The sequence below is a fragment of the Arachis duranensis genome, unplaced genomic scaffold (genome assembly GCF_000817695.3).
Source record: "Arachis duranensis cultivar V14167 unplaced genomic scaffold, aradu.V14167.gnm2.J7QH unplaced_Scaffold_6604, whole genome shotgun sequence".
NCBI classification, from domain to species: Eukaryota; Viridiplantae; Streptophyta; class Magnoliopsida; order Fabales; family Fabaceae; genus Arachis; species Arachis duranensis.
This window is the reverse complement of record NW_026265016.1, coordinates 107,731-123,599: the sequence shown is the minus strand read 5'-3', so window position 1 is coordinate 123,599 and position 15,869 is coordinate 107,731. Positions and strand designations below refer to the sequence as shown.

At 39.7% G+C, this 15,869-nt stretch overlaps 1 long non-coding RNA gene across 2 annotated transcripts in view; it reads left to right on the top strand.

The window, feature by feature from the left end:
- LOC127744608 (uncharacterized) overlaps nt 1-15,869 on the top strand; it is a 23,357-nt gene that overhangs the window by 4,063 nt on the left and 3,425 nt on the right. The window contains exon 2 of one of the 2 annotated variants that reach the window (XR_008005584.1): nt 14,710-14,812. The exons of the other annotated variant lie outside the window; for it this stretch is intronic. This is a non-coding gene — a long non-coding RNA (uncharacterized LOC127744608). Of the gene's footprint in view, nt 1-14,709; nt 14,813-15,869 lie in introns of those variants that run through there. 2 annotated transcript variants of the gene reach the window in all.

Here is a 15,869-nt window from a genome sequence, read left to right as displayed (position 1 = left end):
AATAAAGAGTATCCAAATGCCACCTACCAACCGACCAAATATCTTGTATCCGGAGATTCGAATCAGAAATGTGAACATAATCCATCTCATTAGATAATCGTCCTTCTCTCCTCCAGCTAGAAAACCAAAAATTCTGGTTCAAATCTCCAATACACCAAGCAAATCCATCCTTCAACACTTTCCAAGCCTTGCAAAGACACCTCCAAATGGGAGAGTCCTTGTTTTTAGGATAACTAAAACAGTCATATAGAGATGATCGGTACTTGGCATCCAACAATTGGACCCATAACTTGTTTGGCTGTTGAAAAAAAGTCCAAACTAGCTTTCCAAGAAGAGCAATATTTACACAATAAGGATTTCTAATCCCCAAACCTCCATATTTTTTTTGGAGTAACCAGTACCTTCCAACTAACAAGATTCAATCCTCTTCCATCAACTTGTCCTTTCCAAAGAAAATTCCTCATCATAGACTCCAATTTACTAATGATTCCTTTGGGAAAAATAGAGACCTGCATCTGGTACGTGGGAATAGCGGCGGCAACAGAATTAACCAAGCAGAGTCTACCAGCCCGATTGAGTAAACTCCCTTTCCAGCTTGCTAACCTACTCCGAATCTTATCCAGGATACCATTAAAAACTGAACGAGTCACCCTAGAATGGCTAAGGGTAACTCCAAAATACTTGCCCAAGTCCTGGACAAATCTGATAGAGGATATCCCAGTAAAAACCTCTTTCCTTGTTGCAGAGACATTCTTAGAGCAAAGTTTTTAGACTTATCCACATTAATCTTCATCCCAGATGCTTTGCAAAAAGTATTATTTTACATTAAAATAATAAAATAGTCATCTTCCTTACTTGAATTGAATTAATTGAATCATAATGGTAGATATTTATTAGATTGGGTTTGTTTTTATAGAATAGACACAAAAATATAGATAATAAATGTCTAAAAATTGTTTGGATATTAGACATAATATTTTCAAGACAGATTTTTTTTTACATTTGCTTTTTATGAAAAATGACGTTGGACACGAAATTTGGCAAGAAGGACATAAATTTTTTAATAAATTTTTTTTGTCTATAGATATTTTTTGTTATTTTATTATTATTCTTTTTTATTTTCATATAAAAGAACTCTAGTACTTTAAAAATTTATTGTGTTATTTACCAAGAATTTTACGTTATTTATAATTAAATGATGTATTTTTATTATTCTTAAACTAACTGTGTGATATTAAATTAAGATGATGATAATAAAAAAATGAGAAAAAAAGGTAAAAACCAAATGACAAATAGAAAAAACGAAAAAGAAGAAGAGAAGAAAAAAGAAGAAAAATAGATTATGATCATGATAATGAAGATGGAGGGAGAGAAAAAAGAAGAAGAGAACATAAAAAAAATTATAAAAAATGTACTTATATAAAGTTGACTTGGTTTTTAAAAAAATTGATAATAAACAATGTACTTTTTATGAAATTTATTTTTTAAAATAATTTTTAATAAGATATCAACTTAATTTTGAGTGATAGAATATTTTTTTATTTTATATTTATATTTCGTGTAATTTTTTAATATAATGTTTTTAAATTTTGTATGCTATAAATTTATTTGAAATGAGTTTTCTAAAACATTTTTTATTTTGCAAATATGCAGATATATCCAATATCCGATCCACAAATATGCGGATCAGATCGAATTTAAACATAAAAAATATAGATATTGTATCCAATCCGATGAATTTAGTGCAGATCGGATTAAAATTTTGGCTATATCTAATTCGATCTTATCTATGTATAACCTTAATCCTTACCGCTACGATTTAGTTTGAATTGTGAGATGAAAAAAGTAATTTTTTATTTTCTTTAATCTTTCTTTCTCTTGAATTAACATGTCTTAATTTTTAAAAAATTTTATTTTTTTAAAAGTATTGTGATTCACTTGAAATTGACCAAATTCAGGCAAGAAATGAATTCATGATAAATTAAAAAAATTACTCACATTCATATCTATAGATTTTAATTTTGTTGCCAGATTAGACATTTTAGTCACATAATTATGAATGAATTGTGACCATTCAAATTTTTTAAATGTCAATTTCTATCATAAAATTGCTCACAATGGACATGTGAGTTGTCTCCGATTAAAAATATTCTTTAACTTTAGCCATAAAATTCTTGGCCATGTCTATTTTAAACATGAATGGTTTAATATTTTCAGCCATTATTATTATCATTAAGTTCAAACTCAATCTGATTGACCATTGTCAAATATCATAAAGAGACTTATACTCTTTAGAACTAGTCTTAGTAATTTGTGTTGACTTCTGATTCATATCTAATGCCAAATTTAAGTCAATAATATCTAATTAAAATTGAATTTGCTCGGATAATAAGTAGAATTAAGTCCATTAAACTTGACAATGTCATTGCTTGAGCCAAACAAATTCATGATATCTGCAAATATAATATAAATTCGCACGTTAATGTTTTGAACAATTAAATAATATATCATCTACATTTAAATAAAATATTTAAAATATATCAATATTCTCCTCTCTTCCCGCCTTAACTTAAAAGGGCTATCAAAGGAGCTATTTCCCTGGTAGGCTAAGCCAGAAAGAGAAAGAAATCCCCTCTTCCGCTTAAGGCACCGAAGTCCCACAGCTAATATCAATAGCAGTTGATTCAAGGGAAGTTCTTTCTAGAGCAGTAAGAGCCTATTCTGTCTTGCTTTCTGATTCAATTCCGCTGCTAGGGTGAGGGAACTCTGCCTATCTCAATCCTTGGAAGCCGGTTTGAGGTTCACCGATTGACCTAATTCCATCAGTAGTTCGAGCGGATACCACCCCGGATGCATAATATACCGTGCCAGTTGATCCAGATCCTGCAGCTTACCACCCAGTTGGCGTGTGAACACTTTTGAATTAGCATCTGGGCCAGGACCGATTGGTCGGGTGGAAGCAGCATATCCCCTGTTATCATGAGAAACCGCGTTCCCACCAATCATGGTAAGATGTGACGTTCTGGACCGGGCATGAGAGGATGCGGCGAAGGCATGTAGCGGCATACGTAGGGAATGGAAGCACCTTAGTCGGGGGATAAGAGTCCCGTCCCTTACCGCCCTACTCGCAACTTGGGGGGTGCAACGAGCCTCGCTTTCCATGCTGCTTTCCTAGTTCGTTCGCTTCCATGCCCGCATTAATAGTTTCAGTTTGATCTCGTTCCGCAAGAGGCGTGCAAACAGGTTTGCGCATGCTGAAGGTTCGGGCGCAACCCTTCTCTACCGCATTTATGGCCCAAAGCCAATACAAAGGATTTCGGTTCCATCTTGCTCGAATCTTACTGTACCCCAGAGGAAAAGGGGATTTTGTGCTGTGAAGGTGGGATCGGTACACACGGATAAGGACTATCATGAGGCTCTATGTACTTCATTCCGTTTACCCCGCCTTCCGAATTCGACATTTCCCATTTTCCATGGAATAAGTAGGATTCAGGTGATAACGGGGATAACCATTGCTGTGGGTGAGGAAGAGATAAAAAATTTTCTACTCTAGGTTTAGGTGATCCTTCCAAATCATAAGCCTTCTCCAGTGCCTGGGTGGGTGCGCGAAATCATCAATTCTAAGTGCTAATAATAGCCCCTACCCTTAAATCAGTAGGGCAAGTCAATTTTACCTTCCCCGCTGGAGGATTCTGTAACCACTAGATTCTTTCGAGGGCTTGGTTTGGAGATAGCTGCAGGTTCTGAAATGCAGACTCCTCACTACGGGGTCGGATGAAGGGATTCGAAAGACAGCATGGATCGGGGAGAGGGGAAATTTGACAGCTCTATTGATCGAGAAAGCTTGGGCGGACCCCCAACCATTAGCACATTCAAAGATTCAGATGACTAATTGGCTGGAGTTGCAGAGGGAGAAAGGTGAATCCGCTCATGATGCGTGGAAAGTAGGGGAAGAGTCTGATTCAAAACCGTCTGCGATAGATCACGTCGAACTGAAGCACTTAAGAAAGAAGCTGATAACTTTTGGTTGATTTGATGCTCATTCTGACACGGTTCATATAAAGTCACAGCACAGACATAACCTGGTTGCTGCTACTAGTCAGGCTCATCAAATGCAAACATGGCTCTTGTTGGCCCCATCTAGAAGGCCCGGCCGTCAACTGCTTATCCTGCAGATGCGGCTGACCTAGATCTAGATGTCCCATCAATAGCGAAGGAAGTGGCTGAACTCGTTCTTTGGGACTTGGACTCTGACTTTCCGTACTCGTCCCTGAACCCAATGGGGAATCCGTCCCTTTCAGCCCCTGAACCTAATGAATCTGTTTGGTACGCTGAGGCTTCTCCTTCCCCTGAAATCGGCCGTAAACAGACACTGCTTGAAGACAAGGGACAAAGACCTCTCTTTCCAATCTCGTAGGAAGTGGAAAGGAAGTAGCTTGTGCTTGGCGTGCTCTAAGCTCCGAAGCTGATGTTCGATTGAATTAACCTCAACAACTCGTGAAAGCAGTTTCACTAATGGCCGAAGTCCTTCTTCGCGCACAGCCAGACCTTCTGCTCGATTGTTTGTTGCGGAAGAAGGCTGGAATCTCTCTCTCCCTAGCCCTAGGATAGAATGTGATCTCTTTCTCTCCACTCCTGGTAGTCGAGTGGCTTATAGCTTATGGGACAAAAGAAAGACAGTCGATTTCTCTTCTATCCTTTCTTGACTCTGCTGACATTCCGCCTTCATCTTTCTTAGGGTTGAAAGAAGAAAGGAGATGTCCTGGTTCTCTCCTATCCTTTTCTATACATATAGTAGCGCCCGCGGGCCAGCCATAGATAGTCGGAACTTTTTCTTTTTCTGGCTTCCCCTCTGTTTTTAGAGATCAGGTTTAAACTACTAAAGCTCGTAGGAATAGTCAAAGCGAGTAGGACTTTCCCTTATTCGTAGAGGTAGCTCAGCTCCCGGCCTCTTTCCTGTCTATTTGCGTTGCTAAACTGACACAGGGCTGAACTGAAGTATGCCCCTATGTTCGAAAAGAGATCACTCCTGGCTAATGGTCGACTGAAGCCTATTGAAAAATAAAGAGTATCCAAATGCCACCTACCAACCGACCAAATATCTTGTATCCGGAGATTCGAATCAGAAATGTGAACATAATCCATCTCATTAGATAATCGTCCTTCTCTCCTCCAGCTAGAAAACCAAAAATTCTGGTTCAAATCTCCAATACACCAAGCAAATCCATCCTTCAACACTTTCCAAGCCTTGCAAAGACACCTCCAAATGGGAGAGTCCTTGTTTTTAGGATAACTAAAACAGTCATATAGAGATGATCGGTACTTGGCATCCAACAATTGGACCCATAACTTGTTTGGCTGTTGAAAAAAAGTCCAAACTAGCTTTCCAAGAAGAGCAATATTTACACAATAAGGATTTCTAATCCCCAAACCTCCATATTTTTTTTGGAGTAACCAGTACCTTCCAACTAACAAGATTCAATCCTCTTCCATCAACTTGTCCTTTCCAAAGAAAATTCCTCATCATAGACTCCAATTTACTAATGATTCCTTTGGGAAAAATAGAGACCTGCATCTGGTACGTGGGAATAGCGGCGGCAACAGAATTAACCAAGCAGAGTCTACCAGCCCGATTGAGTAAACTCCCTTTCCAGCTTGCTAACCTACTCCGAATCTTATCCAGGATACCATTAAAAACTGAACGAGTCACCCTAGAATGGCTAAGGGTAACTCCAAAATACTTGCCCAAGTCCTGGACAAATCTGATAGAGGATATCCCAGTAAAAACCTCTTTCCTTGTTGCAGAGACATTCTTAGAGCAAAGTTTTTAGACTTATCCACATTAATCTTCATCCCAGATGCTTTGCAAAAAGTATTATTTTACATTAAAATAATAAAATAGTCATCTTCCTTACTTGAATTGAATTAATTGAATCATAATGGTAGATATTTATTAGATTGGGTTTGTTTTTATAGAATAGACACAAAAATATAGATAATAAATGTCTAAAAATTGTTTGGATATTAGACATAATATTTTCAAGACAGATTTTTTTTTACATTTGCTTTTTATGAAAAATGACGTTGGACACGAAATTTGGCAAGAAGGACATAAATTTTTTAATAAATTTTTTTTGTCTATAGATATTTTTTGTTATTTTATTATTATTCTTTTTTATTTTCATATAAAAGAACTCTAGTACTTTAAAAATTTATTGTGTTATTTACCAAGAATTTTACGTTATTTATAATTAAATGATGTATTTTTATTATTCTTAAACTAACTGTGTGATATTAAATTAAGATGATGATAATAAAAAAATGAGAAAAAAAGGTAAAAACCAAATGACAAATAGAAAAAACGAAAAAGAAGAAGAGAAGAAAAAAGAAGAAAAATAGATTATGATCATGATAATGAAGATGGAGGGAGAGAAAAAAGAAGAAGAGAACATAAAAAAAATTATAAAAAATGTACTTATATAAAGTTGACTTGGTTTTTAAAAAAATTGATAATAAACAATGTACTTTTTATGAAATTTATTTTTTAAAATAATTTTTAATAAGATATCAACTTAATTTTGAGTGATAGAATATTTTTTTATTTTATATTTATATTTCGTGTAATTTTTTAATATAATGTTTTTAAATTTTGTATGCTATAAATTTATTTGAAATGAGTTTTCTAAAACATTTTTTATTTTGCAAATATGCAGATATATCCAATATCCGATCCACAAATATGCGGATCAGATCGAATTTAAACATAAAAAATATAGATATTGTATCCAATCCGATGAATTTAGTGCAGATCGGATTAAAATTTTGGCTATATCTAATTCGATCTTATCTATGTATAACCTTAATCCTTACCGCTACGATTTAGTTTGAATTGTGAGATGAAAAAAGTAATTTTTTATTTTCTTTAATCTTTCTTTCTCTTGAATTAACATGTCTTAATTTTTAAAAAATTTTATTTTTTTAAAAGTATTGTGATTCACTTGAAATTGACCAAATTCAGGCAAGAAATGAATTCATGATAAATTAAAAAAATTACTCACATTCATATCTATAGATTTTAATTTTGTTGCCAGATTAGACATTTTAGTCACATAATTATGAATGAATTGTGACCATTCAAATTTTTTAAATGTCAATTTCTATCATAAAATTGCTCACAATGGACATGTGAGTTGTCTCCGATTAAAAATATTCTTTAACTTTAGCCATAAAATTCTTGGCCATGTCTATTTTAAACATGAATGGTTTAATATTTTCAGCCATTATTATTATCATTAAGTTCAAACTCAATCTGATTGACCATTGTCAAATATCATAAAGAGACTTATACTCTTTAGAACTAGTCTTAGTAATTTGTGTTGACTTCTGATTCATATCTAATGCCAAATTTAAGTCAATAATATCTAATTAAAATTGAATTTGCTCGGATAATAAGTAGAATTAAGTCCATTAAACTTGACAATGTCATTGCTTGAGCCAAACAAATTCATGATATCTGCAAATATAATATAAATTCGCACGTTAATGTTTTGAACAATTAAATAATATATCATCTACATTTAAATAAAATATTTAAAATATATCAATATTCTCCTCTCTTCCCGCCTTAACTTAAAAGGGCTATCAAAGGAGCTATTTCCCTGGTAGGCTAAGCCAGAAAGAGAAAGAAATCCCCTCTTCCGCTTAAGGCACCGAAGTCCCACAGCTAATATCAATAGCAGTTGATTCAAGGGAAGTTCTTTCTAGAGCAGTAAGAGCCTATTCTGTCTTGCTTTCTGATTCAATTCCGCTGCTAGGGTGAGGGAACTCTGCCTATCTCAATCCTTGGAAGCCGGTTTGAGGTTCACCGATTGACCTAATTCCATCAGTAGTTCGAGCGGATACCACCCCGGATGCATAATATACCGTGCCAGTTGATCCAGATCCTGCAGCTTACCACCCAGTTGGCGTGTGAACACTTTTGAATTAGCATCTGGGCCAGGACCGATTGGTCGGGTGGAAGCAGCATATCCCCTGTTATCATGAGAAACCGCGTTCCCACCAATCATGGTAAGATGTGACGTTCTGGACCGGGCATGAGAGGATGCGGCGAAGGCATGTAGCGGCATACGTAGGGAATGGAAGCACCTTAGTCGGGGGATAAGAGTCCCGTCCCTTACCGCCCTACTCGCAACTTGGGGGGCACGTAAGTAGCTTAATCTGTCGAGAGGATCGGACATGTCACCAGTCTTCCCATAAACCTTCATGTGAAAGACGGCAGCTCTGTGAACAACCCTAGTTGCTGGTCCTGCTGCTGTCTGAACACCTCTGCTCTCTCTCATTAGGTAACTGTTATACGAACCCTTCTTCTCATTAGATCTCCTCTTTCTCAGAGGAAATTCGAATATTCTTTTCTGATTGATTCATTGAATCAAAGTAGGAACGTAGTAGCTTTAGCGAAGCTTATGGGTTGGATTCCACTCTTATTCAAGAGATGGAAGCCCCAATCCAAGGAAATTGGATTGGTCCAGCTACCCCCCTTAGACGAATAGGGCCTTTGCCTAGGGGCAAGCTAAAGGGTAAGGTCAACTCTTTCTTTGCTTCATCTGAGATTACAGCCCTAATAAGGCCTAGGGGCTTCTATTCAAAGCATCGGTAGCGATCCTCTTGTCCTTATCCAGAATAAGGCTACATCAAATGGCTTAGAGAAAGGTCCCTTTTTCTCGTTGGGAGTCTCCTTCTCGGCTTCAGAAGGCCCATACAGTACCAGGGAGGTTGGACTACGTTCAGGGATTTTGATTACTATTTTGTTCTAAGCCGCTAAAGGAAGAAGGATCTCTATCTCTGATCCAGTGGATGCTTGAAAGTGAGGTCAGCCGATCCGGCATTTTTTTAGTTAGGGGGGGCCGAGCGCTTTCCTTTTAGCCGTGTAACTTGGTCTATTGGTCTAGTGCTCTTCGGTGAAATGTCCTTTGTTGTCCCGGAGTTCATCCATTATAGTTGTCCCGTCGTTAAACAACTAGCCGAAAAGCAAGGACGCTAAGGATTCAAAAACCGAAAATGCTGTAGTAACCAATGGTGCTATCGTACTAGCCCCTCCCCTGCTATGCTTCCTTCCTCCCTACCGATCAGTGAGCAGCACTACTGTTTTATCAGTGGTCTTCTCTAACTTAAAAGTCTCCCAGACCCGCCTTCTGTACTTGGAAACGAGCTAACAAACGTTAGCGATTGGACTCTGACTTTCCGTACTCGTCCCTGAACCCAATGGGGAATCCGTCCCTTTCAGCCCCTGAACCTAATGAATCTGTTTGGTACGCTGAGGCTTCTCCTTCCCCTGAAATCGGCCGTAAACAGACACTGCTTGAAGACAAGGGACAAAGACCTCTCTTTCCAATCTCGTAGGAAGTGGAAAGGAAGTAGCTTGTGCTTGGCGTGCTCTAAGCTCCGAAGCTGATGTTCGATTGAATTAACCTCAACAACTCGTGAAAGCAGTTTCACTAATGGCCGAAGTCCTTCTTCGCGCACAGCCAGACCTTCTGCTCGATTGTTTGTTGCGGAAGAAGGCTGGAATCTCTCTCTCCCTAGCCCTAGGATAGAATGTGATCTCTTTCTCTCCACTCCTGGTAGTCGAGTGGCTTATAGCTTATGGGACAAAAGAAAGACAGTCGATTTCTCTTCTATCCTTTCTTGACTCTGCTGACATTCCGCCTTCATCTTTCTTAGGGTTGAAAGAAGAAAGGAGATGTCCTGGTTCTCTCCTATCCTTTTCTATACATATAGTAGCGCCCGCGGGCCAGCCATAGATAGTCGGAACTTTTTCTTTTTCTGGCTTCCCCTCTGTTTTTAGAGATCAGGTTTAAACTACTAAAGCTCGTAGGAATAGTCAAAGCGAGTAGGACTTTCCCTTATTCGTAGAGGTAGCTCAGCTCCCGGCCTCTTTCCTGTCTATTTGCGTTGCTAAACTGACACAGGGCTGAACTGAAGTATGCCCCTATGTTCGAAAAGAGATCACTCCTGGCTAATGGTCGACTGAAGCCTATTGAAAGAATTGTCTTCACATCACACTTTAGGTAAAGTGGAAGTGGCTTGAGCCTACCTAAAATTTCTAATTTTCAGGTTTGTCTGCCTATCCTAGGTGACCATCTTCGTCTACTACAACTTGGGATGTGTGCCGTAGAGTGTGGTACTGGTGTCACCAGTCCGGAGAGATTTCTTTTTTATTTGATTTCGTCAACTCGGAACTCATAGCTGCTAGCTACTCCTTAACTACTAAAACAAGAACTCTTTCACTCGGGCTACTCTTTTCTTATCGGGCAAGTTGCCACCCCTTTGTTCAATACCCGAACTCACGTAAGTAGCTTAATCTGTCGAGAGGATCGGACATGTCACCAGTCTTCCCATAAACCTTCATGTGAAAGACGGCAGCTCTGTGAACAACCCTAGTTGCTGGTCCTGCTGCTGTCTGAACACCTCTGCTCTCTCTCATTAGGTAACTGTTATACGAACCCTTCTTCTCATTAGATCTCCTCTTTCTCAGAGGAAATTCGAATATTCTTTTCTGATTGATTCATTGAATCAAAGTAGGAACGTAGTAGCTTTAGCGAAGCTTATGGGTTGGATTCCACTCTTATTCAAGAGATGGAAGCCCCAATCCAAGGAAATTGGATTGGTCCAGCTACCCCCCTTAGACGAATAGGGCCTTTGCCTAGGGGCAAGCTAAAGGGTAAGGTCAACTCTTTCTTTGCTTCATCTGAGATTACAGCCCTAATAAGGCCTAGGGGCTTCTATTCAAAGCATCGGTAGCGATCCTCTTGTCCTTATCCAGAATAAGGCTACATCAAATGGCTTAGAGAAAGGTCCCTTTTTCTCGTTGGGAGTCTCCTTCTCGGCTTCAGAAGGCCCATACAGTACCAGGGAGGTTGGACTACGTTCAGGGATTTTGATTACTATTTTGTTCTAAGCCGCTAAAGGAAGAAGGATCTCTATCTCTGATCCAGTGGATGCTTGAAAGTGAGGTCAGCCGATCCGGCATTTTTTTAGTTAGGGGGGGCCGAGCGCTTTCCTTTTAGCCGTGTAACTTGGTCTATTGGTCTAGTGCTCTTCGGTGAAATGTCCTTTGTTGTCCCGGAGTTCATCCATTATAGTTGTCCCGTCGTTAAACAACTAGCCGAAAAGCAAGGACGCTAAGGATTCAAAAACCGAAAATGCTGTAGTAACCAATGGTGCTATCGTACTAGCCCCTCCCCTGCTATGCTTCCTTCCTCCCTACCGATCAGTGAGCAGCACTACTGTTTTATCAGTGGTCTTCTCTAACTTAAAAGTCTCCCAGACCCGCCTTCTGTACTTGGAAACGAGCTAACAAACGTTAGCGAGCATATAAGAGTAGTCAAGCGAGTAGATAGAGCGAGCGAGTAAGCGAGCATATGAGAGGGCATGAAATAGGTCTACCGGGACTTCTTCTTATAGATTAGATAGCTTTTAGATATATCTCAAGATAGCTTTGAACTACTTCCACGCAAGGAAAGATAGTACGTACTACCAATGTCAGGGAAAGCAGACTGAGATACCGATACCAAGCCTAGCTTGAAAAGGATAGATCACAGGTATGTGTTGAAGCATACCGAGAGAACGAGAACTGAAATGAACCATATCGAGCACTGGTCTCACTCTACAAGTTAAGTTCGATGAGCTCCTAGCGTACCTGTGCCTACTATCTACTTAGTGTGTGTGCTTAGGGAAAGCAAGTAAGCTGAGCAGTAGTGGGGTCAAGGGCGATCCCTTCCGCCTTTGAGCCTCTTCCTTCGAGGAGGAGATAGAATGGGCCTGATAGACATGCCTAAAATTGACCGATCCAGCCTGAGCCTGTCTTGTGAATCAAGTTCGAAGGAAGGAGAAGCCTATTCGTATTCATTTACGGTTCCCGTTTCATGACTAGATAATGGTCATTCTACCGAGCAAATAGCAGTTGAAAAGGCTGTAGCTGCATCAAAAGCGAAAAGAAAGGGTGGTCAATCCGATGATTCGCCCCTAGAAAGGGTGTGAGCGAGAGGCAATTCTTTATCTTTTTATCTTATCTGGGAAGGTACCAAACCAAGGGTAAGTCGGCATTTGCTTAAGATAGGGGTGTCCGCGGGTGGATCAGAATGAGTCCTGCGGTGCACCTTAAATATTGGTAAGTGGGACTCATTAGAGCGTATTGGTCTTTCAAGCACCTGGGGCTTCCTTCTTTGCCAATTCCAGTTCCGAGTCAGGTCGCACCAAGGCTTGTTGTTTTCCTAAATGCCTAAGGTTTTTGAATTCCGTATTCCTATGTCCGTGACCCAATATCCATCCAGCTTGTCAAGCTTTTTCGTTTCATCGAGTGGGCCTGCACATCACTAAAACTAAAGAGGATAAGCACCCCAACCTTAGCATCCTAAAAAGCAAAGTAAAATCCATTTTCATTTGAAGAAAATTCCTGATCTATTAAAGAAGTATCAAAAGAGTATCCTTTATTAGTACGACCACATCCATGATTCTGTCTTTGCGAAGACTGATTACTCACGGCACACACACTATATCTTCGATGATTCCCATTCCCCTTGGTTAGATTCATTCCGTTGCCGAGGAATTACCAAAATGAAGACGCGCCGGCTTCTCGCCTACTCCTACTCTTTCGACTTCTACTTTCGGCTTAACCCCTGTGCTTCCGTTCATAACTTCACCATACGGATTTTCAATGCGATAAGATCTTGTGAAGTAAGGTTTGAAGTGAGTGATCCCACTTCTGATGTAAGTGATGCTATGTGCTCTTATCTGTCTGTTCTAACTGCTGTCCGTTCCTGCTCCAAGTGAAGTCTCTGGAGTTTAATTCCTTTTTGTAAGGACAGTCCTATGCACAATCCAATAGTGATAGCGTGTGTAATCCATTGCTAACCCCTTATTCTTCTTTACCAGAAAGTGCTAGAAAAAAGCACTTGTTTTACTTCCTGCGCTTGCAAAAATCCTTAAGAAACAGCTATTCTGGAGAGAACAAATATTACTTCTTTGCTACTGAATTACCGGGAGCACGGGAGCTTATTAGCTAGGTATAAGGGGATTTCAATAAACCACTTATGGGACGTTAGCTCGTTAGAGCGTCAGCCCGCTAGCTTGGTATTCATATTAAGGTGATGTGATTTGATTAGCTACTATATTCTCGCAAGTTCCTTAAGTAAAAAACCGCTAAATCGTTAGCTCCTTAGAGCAGAAGATCGGGAATCTTGCTAGTCATGTTAGACTCTAGGATCTTCAAAAAAAGATATCTCGACAAGAGCAAGAAAACAAGCAGGGAGAGCATAAAAATAGAAGTCGTGAGTGAAGCGCCTATTGCATAAAAAACTCCTTAATAAGCGGATCTAGATAGAGAAGAGAGTGGAGAAGTAGAAAAACCCCGGGAAGTGAAGTGGGATACCTAGAATAGAAAGGGGGGACTTATTATATACTGCAGGCTTATTCGATCCTCCTCCCCTTCTTTCGCTTGCTATTGATTGAGACTCCTGCAATCTTTCCTATTTTTACATATACATAAGTCCTTTCCTATAATATTATAAGCCGGGGTAGAACCTAGATAGAATCTCCGGAATCAGAAGCTGCTATCTCTCGCTATACTTTTCTCTTTTATGAGTGGATTTGAGAGTGCGGCATAGCCTGAGGTTCTAACCTTAATGAAAAAATAGAGATTGTGAGAAGTTCCCGAGTGTGAGTAAAAAAGCCCCTTTTGAAAGGATCTTTCTGCTTTTTAGTTTCCTAATATGTGTGTACATATTGATTGTATCAGTACTACCAGCGAGCTAAGAGCTAACCCCTTTCTTTTCCTATGGCGTTTTAATACTCACCCCTGAAATAGAGATAGAGAGAATCTATTAAGTTGGAAGGCGGAAAGAAGCACTGGCTAAGACTTTCATGGAGATGGGGCATACAGGGCAAGTGTACTAGCATATGAGTTTCAAGCTTTTGAATTAAGCTTTGTCAAACCCTAAGCTGCTACTTAGAAAGGGGGCGTAGCGGGTAAGGCAAAATAAAAGGTGTCCGCCTAGACTACTGCCACTTTCTTATGTGAATACCGAGTTCTTTCACTCCTCAATCTCACTCTTTAGTGAAAGTCTCTATTTCACTTTCAAAAAGCAGTCTACACAAAATTACCTCTTCGATGCTAAGAATAGGGTGCTGTCTCTTTCTAGTAAATAGAATCATTCCTATCATGACTGTAAAGCAATGGAATGAGCGATCTCAGATGTCATTCTTGCATCATGACGCCGAGAACCGTCTGCTCTCTCTTTTCCGCAAACTTAGTAGATGGAAAGAAGAAAGAGTAAGCAGAGATGGTACCACTAGGAGACAAGATCAAATAAAGGAACTTCACTCAAAGCTGGGGAAGTAATGAAGGGTAAATAGCGTAGATAAGAAAGGGCGTCGTTAGCAGGCTAGACAGATATTGAATGAAGAAAGAGAGGAGAACAAGTCACTTATTTTCTTTCACTAGTCTCAGGTTTACATCAGAGGATTGAGGGAACGAATAAACAGCTATTGAAATCACTGGTTGGTTGTTGACCAACGGAATGAATTGGAGTCTTTTTTCGTTGGTCAGCTGTAAACCAAGTGCTGTCCGTCTTCATGGCCTCAATAAGACTCAGTATTGTACTGGCCGAATCCGTTTCGGCTTTTTCCCCAATTTCCCACGCCTTCTGTGAGGCAAAACCTCACCACACTACACTTCACTTCGACGCAAGAGGACCGGGCGCTTACTTGTCTTGTATATTCGGGATACGAGTTGCCGGTCTAAGATAACTTTTATCTAATAGTAGGTATTATGTATGGTCTCGATCAACTTCTTTTTCTTTCGGATTTCATATTGAAAATGGGTTTGGCTTTGCCTGTGGCTATTCTCGTGGCCGTTAGCGCTGGTCAAATCATCCCTGCTTAAAATAGTCTCAATATGGAAACTACTGTAACAAAAGTAGCTGTAGATGTTGTCAAAGAAAAAGTAGTGGATCAACTCTATATTGTATATATAGTATATAGGGACACTAGTCCTACGGGGGATGGGAACTTACCAGCAGCGGTGAATTTCCAAGCCGTGGCCGAACGGGTGCTTTTTAGCGTCGACAACATTCACTGGCTAAACTATATATATGGATCTTGTGAATCATGGAACGCAAAGTGAATACTTTCTCCAAGTTCTACAATTTCTTGGAGGGTAGTCTTTTATCTAATGCTTTTACTTCGAGTGCTGGGACTGCCCCATCCCTTTAAGCTGGCTGACTACGAACAGCCTTCTTCCTGACCGACCCTTGCATGCGTGGAAGTGAAAGGAAAGTGATTCAGACCGGGTCAAAGAGACCGGAACTGGTAAGCGATCGTGAGGTCGCCGATCACCTCCATAGGCAATCTGAAGAGAGCTTGCACATTGCTTCAGATACAAAGCAAGGAACAAACCCCCGACTTCCTATACAAACGCTTAACAGCCTTCGCATACAAGTAGACGGCTATGCACGACTCCTTGGTAAGATGAAGAAGGAATGGCGTGGCGAAAGAGCTACCTGGAAGCTAGTTACGGTTGTGCAAAGAATATGAAGGAAACTGGTACCCTATTAGTTCAGTCAGTCAGTTACAAGTGAGAAGAAGGATATCAGGTTCCAAAGACTCATCACAAATATCGTAGGTGATATCCGAAACCGCTGATGTTAGGATTAAGGAAGTAGACTAGAATCTCGGAACCAAGCTCAACGCGGCATGTTCCGGTATTGCCAATACAGTCTTGTCCAGTAACCCGCAAGAACGATTAAGCCAGTGTCCTCACTGATTAATCCCGCGGAACCTAGTATAGGATCTCGTATGAGGATCCTCGGCAT